This window comes from Rhinatrema bivittatum, chromosome 16 (genome assembly GCF_901001135.1).
Source record: "Rhinatrema bivittatum chromosome 16, aRhiBiv1.1, whole genome shotgun sequence".
Classification (NCBI taxonomy): domain Eukaryota; kingdom Metazoa; phylum Chordata; class Amphibia; order Gymnophiona; family Rhinatrematidae; genus Rhinatrema; species Rhinatrema bivittatum.
This window is the reverse complement of record NC_042630.1, coordinates 52,707,580-52,718,016: the sequence shown is the minus strand read 5'-3', so window position 1 is coordinate 52,718,016 and position 10,437 is coordinate 52,707,580. Positions and strand designations below refer to the sequence as shown.

At 36.0% G+C, this 10,437-nt stretch overlaps 5 non-coding genes across 5 annotated transcripts; all 5 read right to left on the bottom strand.

Annotated features, from left to right (window-relative positions):
• Nucleotides 1-520: 520 nt before the first annotated feature.
• On the bottom strand, nucleotides 521-593 carry TRNAK-CUU. Its single transcript has one exon. It is a non-coding gene; the product is annotated as a tRNA-Lys (tRNA).
• A 2,165-nt stretch (nucleotides 594-2,758) lies between these two features.
• Nucleotides 2,759-2,831, bottom strand: TRNAK-CUU. The gene has a single exon. It is a non-coding gene; the product is annotated as a tRNA-Lys (tRNA).
• A 2,164-nt stretch (nucleotides 2,832-4,995) lies between these two features.
• TRNAK-CUU lies at nucleotides 4,996-5,068 on the bottom strand. The gene has a single exon. It is a non-coding gene; the product is annotated as a tRNA-Lys (tRNA).
• A 2,164-nt stretch (nucleotides 5,069-7,232) lies between these two features.
• TRNAK-CUU lies at nucleotides 7,233-7,305 on the bottom strand. The gene has a single exon. It is a non-coding gene; the product is annotated as a tRNA-Lys (tRNA).
• Nucleotides 7,306-9,469: 2,164 nt separating this feature from the next.
• Nucleotides 9,470-9,542, bottom strand: TRNAK-CUU. The gene has a single exon. It is a non-coding gene; the product is annotated as a tRNA-Lys (tRNA).
• Between the last annotated feature and the right edge of the window lie 895 nt (nucleotides 9,543-10,437).

Genomic DNA, 10,437 nt, shown 5'->3' with positions numbered 1-10,437 from the left:
GAACATTGATTTTTTTCTTTGAAGGTTTGATTTTTTCTGCTTTCATTATTTCAGTTTATGTTTCCTGTCAAAATAGATTCTAGTAAAAGCCATATATTATGTATTGCAGATTTGCTCTGCTATTGCGAATTGATTGGGGAAACAGCGACCAGCATGTTCACCCAGGAAGAAGTACAATTCCTTGGTAATTTCTAGAAAGTGGTTCCCTTTGGGTGAATATTTGTGATTTTGAACATGGACTCCTTTTTTCTGAGAAGCATATGAAGTTGTCATTTCTGCTCTGCAGGTTGGAAACTGATAGTATATTTTTTCTGGCCCCTTAAGTTGCTTAAATGTTCAGAAAAGGAGATACCCATAAGAACATGCCATACTGGGTCAGACCAAGGATACATCAAGCCCAGCATCCTGTTTCCAACAGTGGCCAATCCAGGCCATAAGAACCTGGCAAGTACCCAATGCTTCACTAACATTTTTGTAGGTTTCCTAATGAATTACTGAAACAGAAAAAGTAAATAACCCTCGCCCAACATGGGGCTTGAACCCATGACCCTGAGATTAAGAGTCTCATGCTCTACCGACTGAGCTAGTCAGGCTTGGAGAAAAAGCTTTTTTCAGCAGATATTGGTTCTCACAATCTTTGCTTAAGTCACATTTCATACAGCTGTAGGGATTCAAACAATTCAATAGTTGTACCCGTGCCGTAAGACAGCGACCGAGTAGGACTCACAGATTTAGCTCATCTTAACCTAAACATATTTTTGTGATTTCTTTGGGTTTGGGTTTCACCTCTTCTCTTATGTGTATAAAAGGCATATTTCGCTTATGTAAAAGTATTCTTTCAATGAAGACACTTTATTAGGATTCCTGTCTAAATCTTTTTTTCTCAGCATCAAGTGGCAATGGCATTTCTGGCCACGAGGTTTCAAGCTGTTATTAGATTTATTTCCAGTATTTTAATGAGCACAATTTAATCAACAAGTAGATAATAATATGGGCCATATACATTTGTACTGCAGGTTTGTTCTGCCAGAGAAAATTGACTGTGAAAATATTGACAGGACATTTACACAAGAAGGATTACAATTTTTGATACATTCTAGAACGTGCTTCCAGTTGTGTGAATTATTTGGACATTTCAACATGGTTTAATTGTCATAAGAATAAAACATGATTTTAATCTGTGCACTCACAGTTGACACTAATATTGGATTTTGTTCCTGCCAGTTAGATCAATGGTAATTTTTATATGTCATTTCTGACATATTTTCATGGAGACCTCTCATTATAATAGTCATGCTGGTTATTATTGTGTGAAATGCTTCACAAAGCATGATCAGAAAGTTCACCTGAGAAGAATTACATTCTTTCTGAGAATTAAAGAAAATACTTCCTTCTCATTTGTACTATTTGACTAAATTCAATTTCAGATAACTATATAACAAAAGTAACCCCCTATGAAACATAGTTATCATGTATCATCCCCTTCGCATGGCTACCGTTAAAAACTCCATAGAGAGGGGGTCATATTCACTAGAAAAAGCATACTTCTTTTACACACTCATAAAGGTGCTGAATTTAATGCTAAACTGAAATTGAATTGAAACCTTTAGAGATTACTTTCAAGAAAACAGATGAGCTTGCAATACTATACCACATTGATCATAACAAACTTTTGCATTAAATTGTAAGCAAATAGTTAAGATCTGGCAAAACAGGTTTAAAATTAATATTCACTTTCAAGATATTTCTCAAAGACAGAAAGTGTGTTGAATATTAGCATTCTGGGTGCTAATTCAATATATGCATGATTCATTGTCCATTCTTTGAGGCTTAATTAATTACAATAAAAAAACATTTCACTCATCTTCGTGGCCATTCACAGATATTCCTGGACCTTCACATCTAAAGGATGTGATTCTGTTCATCTTAATGAAGGGAAAAACCCGTAAAGTATCACAGAGCTTTGCAAGAGAGGGTCAAAGCTTTCTCGATAAGAAGCCTTTGCTTTTCATTCATTATGAAATGGGTGGGTCCTACTTTAAGATCCTCTTTCATTCCCGTTTTAGCTGCTTGGAGGATCCTGAATATTTTCTCCCAAGTACTGAGGACATTTTGCTCATAATGCAGCATGAAGATTCCAGGGCATCCACGTCAACTACGGAACACAATGAGTGAGGAAATTCTCCATTCTGAGTAGAAGCACCTCTGATTCAAAGTCACTGAGAATGAAATTTTTGTGAACATTGATTTTTTTCTTTGAAGGTTTGATTTTTTCTGCTTTCATTATTTCAGTTTATGTTTCCTGTCAAAATAGATTCTAGTAAAAGCCATATATTATGTATTGCAGATTTGCTCTGCTATTGCGAATTGATTGGGGAAACAGCGACCAGCATGTTCACCCAGGAAGAAGTACAATTCCTTGGTCATTTCTAGAAAGTGGTTCCCTTTGGGTGAATATTTGTGATTTTGAACATGGACTCCTTTTTTCTGAGAAGCATATGAAGTTGTCATTTCTGCTCTGCAGGTTGGAAACTGATAGTATATTTTTTCTGGCCCCTTAAGTTGCTTAAATGTTCAGAAAAGGAGATACCCATAAGAACATGCCATACTGGGTCAGACCAAGGATACATCAAGCCCAGCATCCTGTTTCCAACAGTGGCCAATCCAGGCCATAAGAACCTTGCAAGTACCCAATGCTTCACTAACATTTTTGTAGGTTTCCTAATGAATTACTGAAACAGAAAAAGTAAATACCCCTCGCCCAACATGGGGCTTGAACCCATGACCCTGAGATTAAGAGTCTCATGCTCTACCGACTGAGCTAGTCAGGCTTGGAAAAAAAGCTTTTTTCAGCAGATATTGGTTCTCACAATCTTTGCTTAAGTCACATTTCATACAGCTGTAGGGATTCAAACAATTCAATAGTTGCACCCGTGCCGTAAGACAGCGACCGAGTAGGACTCACAGATTTAGCTCATCTTAACCTAAACATATTTTTGTGATTTCTTTGGGTTTGGGTTTCACCTCTTCTCTTATGTGTATAAAAGGCATATTTCGCTTATGTAAAAGTATTCTTTCAATGAAGACACTTTATTAGGATTCCTGTCTAAATCTTTTTTTCTCAGCATCAAGTGGCAATGGCATTTCTGGCCACGAGGTTTCAAGCTGTTATTAGATTTATTTCCAGTATTTTAATGAGCACAATTTAATCAACAAGTAGATAATAATATGGGCCATATACATTTGTACTGCAGGTTTGTTCTGCCAGAGAAAATTGACTGTGAAAATATTGACAGGACATTTACACAAGAAGGATTACAATTTTTGATACATTCTAGAACGTGCTTCCAGTTGTGTGAATTATTTGGACATTTCAACATGGTTTAATTGTCATAAGAATAAAATATGATTTTAATCTGTGCACTCACAGTTGACACTAATATTGGATTTTGTTCCTGCCAGTTAGATCAATGGTAATTTTTATATGTCATTTCTGACATATTTTCATGGAGACCTCTCATTATAATAGTCATGCTGGTTATTATTGTGTGAAATGCTTCACAAAGCATGATCAGAAAGTTCACCTGAGAAGAATTACATTCTTTCTGAGAATTAAAGAAAATACTTCCTTCTCATTTGTACTATTTGACTAAATTCAATTTCAGATAACTATATAACAAAAGTAACCCCCTATGAAACATAGTTATCATGTATCATCCCCTTCGCATGGCTACCGTTAAAAACTCCATAGAGAGGGGGTCATATTCACTAGAAAAAGCATACTTCTTTTACACACTCATAAAGGTGCTGAATTTAATGCTAAACTGAAATTGAATTGAAACCTTTAGAGATTACTTTCAAGAAAACAGATGAGCTTGCAATACTATACCACATTGATCATAACAAACTTTTGCATTAAATTGTAAGCAAATAGTTAAGATCTGGCAAAACAGGTTTAAAATTAATATTCACTTTCAAGATATTTCTCAAAGACAGAAAGTGTGTTGAATATTAGCATTCTGGGTGCTAATTCAATATATGCATGATTCATTGTCCATTCTTTGAGGCTTAATTAATTACAATAAAAAACATTTCACTCATCTTCGTGGCCATTCACAGATATTCCTGGACCTTCACATCTAAAGGATGTGATTCTGTTCATCTTAATGAAGGGAAAAACCCGTAAAGTATCACAGAGCTTTGCAAGAGAGGGTCAAAGCTTTCTCGATAAGAAGCCTTTGCTTTTCATTCATTATGAAATGGGTGGGTCCTACTTTAAGATCCTCTTTCATTCCCGTTTTAGCTGCTTGGAGGATCCTGAATATTTTCTCCCAAGTACTGAGGACATTTTGCTCATAATGCAGCATGAAGATTCCAGGGCATCCACGTCAACTACGGAACACAATGAGTGAGGAAATTCTCCATTCGGAGTAGAAGCACCTCTGATTCAAAGTCACTGAGAATGACATTTTTGTGAACATTGATTTTTTTCTTTGAAGGTTTGATTTTTTCTGCTTTCATTATTTCAGTTTATGTTTCCTGTCAAAATAGATTCTAGTAAAAGCCATATATTATGTATTGCAGATTTGCTCTGCTATTGCGAATTGATTGGGGAAACAGCGACCAGCATGTTCACCCAGGAAGAAGTACAATTCCTTGGTCATTTCTAGAAAGTGGTTCCCTTTGGGTGAATATTTGTGATTTTGAACATGGACTCCTTTTTTCTGAGAAGCATATGAAGTTGTCATTTCTGCTCTGCAGGTTGGAAACTGATAGTATATTTTTTCTGGCCCCTTAAGTTGCTTAAATGTTCAGAAAAGGAGATACCCATAAGAACATGCCATACTGGGTCAGACCGAGGATACATCAAGCCCAGCATCCTGTTTCCAACAGTGGCCAATCCAGGCCATAAGAACCTTGCAAGTACCCAATGCTTCACTAACATTTTTGTAGGTTTCCTAATGAATTACTGAAACAGAAAAAGTAAATACCCCTCGCCCAACATGGGGCTTGAACCCATGACCCTGAGATTAAGAGTCTCATGCTCTACCGACTGAGCTAGTCAGGCTTGGAAAAAAAGCTTTTTTCAGCAGATATTGGTTCTCACAATCTTTGCTTAAGTCACATTTCATACAGCTGTAGGGATTCAAACAATTCAATAGTTGCACCCGTGCCGTAAGACAGCGACCGAGTAGGACTCACAGATTTAGCTCATCTTAACCTAAACATATTTTTGTGATTTCTTTGGGTTTGGGTTTCACCTCTTCTCTTATGTGTATAAAAGGCATATTTCGCTTATGTAAAAGTATTCTTTCAATGAAGACACTTTATTAGGATTCCTGTCTAAATCTTTTTTTCTCAGCATCAAGTGGCAATGGCATTTCTGGCCACGAGGTTTCAAGCTGTTATTAGATTTATTTCCAGTATTTTAATGAGCACAATTTAATCAACAAGTAGATAATAATATGGGCCATATACATTTGTACTGCAGGTTTGTTCTGCCAGAGAAAATTGACTGTGAAAATATTGACAGGACATTTACACAAGAAGGATTACAATTTTTGATACATTCTAGAACGTGCTTCCAGTTGTGTGAATTATTTGGACATTTCAACATGGTTTAATTGTCATAAGAATAAAATATGATTTTAATCTGTGCACTCACAGTTGACACTAATATTGGATTTTGTTCCTGCCAGTTAGATCAATGGTAATTTTTATATGTCATTTCTGACATATTTTCATGGAGACCTCTCATTATAATAGTCATGCTGGTTATTATTGTGTGAAATGCTTCACAAAGCATGATCAGAAAGTTCACCTGAGAAGAATTACATTCTTTCTGAGAATTAAAGAAAATACTTCCTTCTCATTTGTACTATTTGACTAAATTCAATTTCAGATAACTATATAACAAAAGTAACCCCCTATGAAACATAGTTATCATGTATCATCCCCTTCGCATGGCTACCGTTAAAAACTCCATAGAGAGGGGGTCATATTCACTAGAAAAAGCATACTTCTTTTACACACTCATAAAGGTGCTGAATTTAATGCTAAACTGAAATTGAATTGAAACCTTTAGAGATTACTTTCAAGAAAACAGATGAGCTTGCAATACTATACCACATTGATCATAACAAACTTTTGCATTAAATTGTAAGCAAATAGTTAAGATCTGGCAAAACAGGTTTAAAATTAATATTCACTTTCAAGATATTTCTCAAAGACAGAAAGTGTGTTGAATATTAGCATTCTGGGTGCTAATTCAATATATGCATGATTCATTGTCCATTCTTTGAGGCTTAATTAATTACAATAAAAAACATTTCACTCATCTTCGTGGCCATTCACAGATATTCCTGGACCTTCACATCTAAAGGATGTGATTCTGTTCATCTTAATGAAGGGAAAAACCCGTAAAGTATCACAGAGCTTTGCAAGAGAGGGTCAAAGCTTTCTCGATAAGAAGCCTTTGCTTTTCATTCATTATGAAATGGGTGGGTCCTACTTTAAGATCCTCTTTCATTCCCGTTTTAGCTGCTTGGAGGATCCTGAATATTTTCTCCCAAGTACTGAGGACATTTTGCTCATAATGCAGCATGAAGATTCCAGGGCATCCACGTCAACTACGGAACACAATGAGTGAGGAAATTCTCCATTCTGAGTAGAAGCACCTCTGATTCAAAGTCACTGAGAATGAAATTTTTGTGAACATTGATTTTTTTCTTTGAAGGTTTGATTTTTTCTGCTTTCATTATTTCAGTTTATGTTTCCTGTCAAAATAGATTCTAGTAAAAGCCATATATTATGTATTGCAGATTTGCTCTGCTATTGCGAATTGATTGGGGAAACAGCGACCAGCATGTTCACCCAGGAAGAAGTACAATTCCTTGGTAATTTCTAGAAAGTGGTTCCCTTTGGGTGAATATTTGTGATTTTGAACATGGACTCCTTTTTTCTGAGAAGCATATGAAGTTGTCATTTCTGCTCTGCAGGTTGGAAACTGATAGTATATGTTTTCTGGCCCCTTAAGTTGCTTAAATGTTCAGAAAAGGAGATACCCATAAGAACATGCCATACTGGGTCAGACCAAGGATACATCAAGCCCAGCATCCTGTTTCCAACAGTGGCCAATCCAGGCCATAAGAACCTTGCAAGTACCCAATGCTTCACTAACATTTTTGTAGGTTTCCTAATGAATTACTGAAACAGAAAAAGTAAATACCCCTCGCCCAACATGGGGCTTGAACCCATGACCCTGAGATTAAGAGTCTCATGCTCTACCGACTGAGCTAGTCAGGCTTGGAGAAAAAGCTTTTTTCAGCAGATATTGGTTCTCACAATCTTTGCTTAAGTCACATTTCATACAGCTGTAGGGATTCAAACAATTCAATAGTTGCACCCGTGCCGTAAGACAGCGACCGAGTAGGACTCACAGATTTAGCTCATCTTAACCTAAACATATTTTTGTGATTTCTTTGGGTTTGGGTTTCACCTCTTCTCTTATGTGTATAAAAGGCATATTTCGCTTATGTAAAAGTATTCTTTCAATGAAGACACTTTATTAGGATTCCTGTCTAAATCTTTTTTTCTCAGCATCAAGTGGCAATGGCATTTCTGGCCACGAGGTTTCAAGCTGTTATTAGATTTATTTCCAGTATTTTAATGAGCACAATTTAATCAACAAGTAGATAATAATATGGGCCATATACATTTGTACTGCAGGTTTGTTCTGCCAGAGAAAATTGACTGTGAAAATATTGACAGGACATTTACACAAGAAGGATTACAATTTTTGATACATTCTAGAACGTGCTTCCAGTTGTGTGAATTATTTGGACATTTCAACATGGTTTAATTGTCATAAGAATAAAATATGATTTTAATCTGTGCACTCACAGTTGACACTAATATTGGATTTTGTTCCTGCCAGTTAGATCAATGGTAATTTTTATATGTCATTTCTGACATATTTTCATGGAGACCTCTCATTATAATAGTCATGCTGGTTATTATTGTGTGAAATGCTTCACAAAGCATGATCAGAAAGTTCACCTGAGAAGAATTACATTCTTTCTGAGAATTAAAGAAAATACTTCCTTCTCATTTGTACTATTTGACTAAATTCAATTTCAGATAACTATATAACAAAAGTAACCCCCTATGAAACATAGTTATCATGTATCATCCCCTTCGCATGGCTACCGTTAAAAACTCCATAGAGAGGGGGTCATATTCACTAGAAAAAGCATACTTCTTTTACACACTCATAAAGGTGCTGAATTTAATGCTAAACTGAAATTGAATTGAAACCTTTAGAGATTACTTTCAAGAAAACAGATGAGCTTGCAATACTATACCACATTGATCATAACAAACTTTTGCATTAAATTGTAAGCAAATAGTTAAGATCTGGCAAAACAGGTTTAAAATTAATATTCACTTTCAAGATATTTCTCAAAGACAGAAAGTGTGTTGAATATTAGCATTCTGGGTGCTAATTCAATATATGCATGATTCATTGTCCATTCTTTGAGGCTTAATTAATTACAATAAAAAACATTTCACTCATCTTCGTGGCCATTCACAGATATTCCTGGACCTTCACATCTAAAGGATGTGATTCTGTTCATCTTAATGAAGGGAAAAACCCGTAAAGTATCACAGAGCTTTGCAAGAGAGGGTCAAAGCTTTCTCGATAAGAAGCCTTTGCTTTTCATTCATTATGAAATGGGTGGGTCCTACTTTAAGATCCTCTTTCATTCCCGTTTTAGCTGCTTGGAGGATCCTGAATATTTTCTCCCAAGTACTGAGGACATTTTGCTCATAATGCAGCATGAAGATTCCAGGGCATCCACGTCAACTACGGAACACAATGAGTGAGGAAATTCTCCATTCGGAGTAGAAGCACCTCTGATTCAAAGTCACTGAGAATGACATTTTTGTGAACATTGATTTTTTTCTTTGAAGGTTTGATTTTTTCTGCTTTCATTATTTCAGTTTATGTTTCCTGTCAAAATAGATTCTAGTAAAAGCCATATATTATGTATTGCAGATTTGCTCTGCTATTGCGAATTGATTGGGGAAACAGCGACCAGCATGTTCACCCAGGAAGAAGTACAATTCCTTGGTAATTTCTAGAAAGTGGTTCCCTTTGGGTGAATATTTGTGATTTTGAACATGGACTCCTTTTTTCTGAGAAGCATATGAAGTTGTCATTTCTGCTCTGCAGGTTGGAAACTGATAGTATATTTTTTCTGGCCCCTTAAGTTGCTTAAATGTTCAGAAAAGGAGATACCCATAAGAACATGCCATACTGGGTCAGACCGAGGATACATCAAGCCCAGCATCCTGTTTCCAACAGTGGCCAATCCAGGCCATAAGAACCTTGCAAGTACCCAATGCTTCACTAACATTTTTGTAGGTTTCCTAATGAATTACTGAAACAGAAAAAGTAAATAACCCTCGCCCAACATGGGGCTTGAACCCATGACCCTGAGATTAAGAGTCTCATGCTCTACCGACTGAGCTAGTCAGGCTTGGAGAAAAAGCTTTTTTCAGCAGATATTGGTTCTCACAATCTTTGCTTAAGTCACATTTCATACAGCTGTAGGGATTCAAACAATTCAATAGTTGCACCCGTGCCGTAAGACAGCGACCGAGTAGGACTCACAGATTTAGCTCATCTTAACCTAAACATATTTTTGTGATTTCTTTGGGTTTGGGTTTCACCTCTTCTCTTATGTGTATAAAAGGCATATTTCGCTTATGTAAAAGTATTCTTTCAATGAAGACACTTTATTAGGATTCCTGTTTAAATCTTTTTTTCTCAGCATCAAGTGGCAATGGCATTTCTGGCCACGAGGTTTCAAGCTGTTATTAGATTTATTTCCAGTATTTTAATGAGCACAATTTAATCAACAAGTAGATAATAATATGGGCCATATACATTTGTACTGCAGGTTTGTTCTGCTAGAGAAAATTGACTGTGAAAATATTGACAGGACATTTACACAAGAAGGATTACAATTTTTGATACATTCTAGAACGTGCTTCCAGTTGTGTGAATTATTTGGACATTTCAACATGGTTTAATTGTCATAAGAATAAAACATGATTTTAATCTGTGCACTCACAGTTGACACTAATATTGGATTTTGTTTCTGCCAGTTAGATCAATGGCTGTGTATGAATGACATTACAGCGTATTTTTGCATTTTTGTAATTTGCCAATACCTGGATTCGATCTTTGCACTATGTTTATTGGTTCCTTGAGTCAGATATACAATCCAAACAAAGAAAAAAAACGTCCCAGCCTAATCACAGCTGCTGGAGGACCTGGCAATTTTAATCATCTCTAACCATTTCACATTTTCTAGTCACTAATAGTTATTTTACTCAAGAAAAATGATATGCAACATTTCATCTTTCATT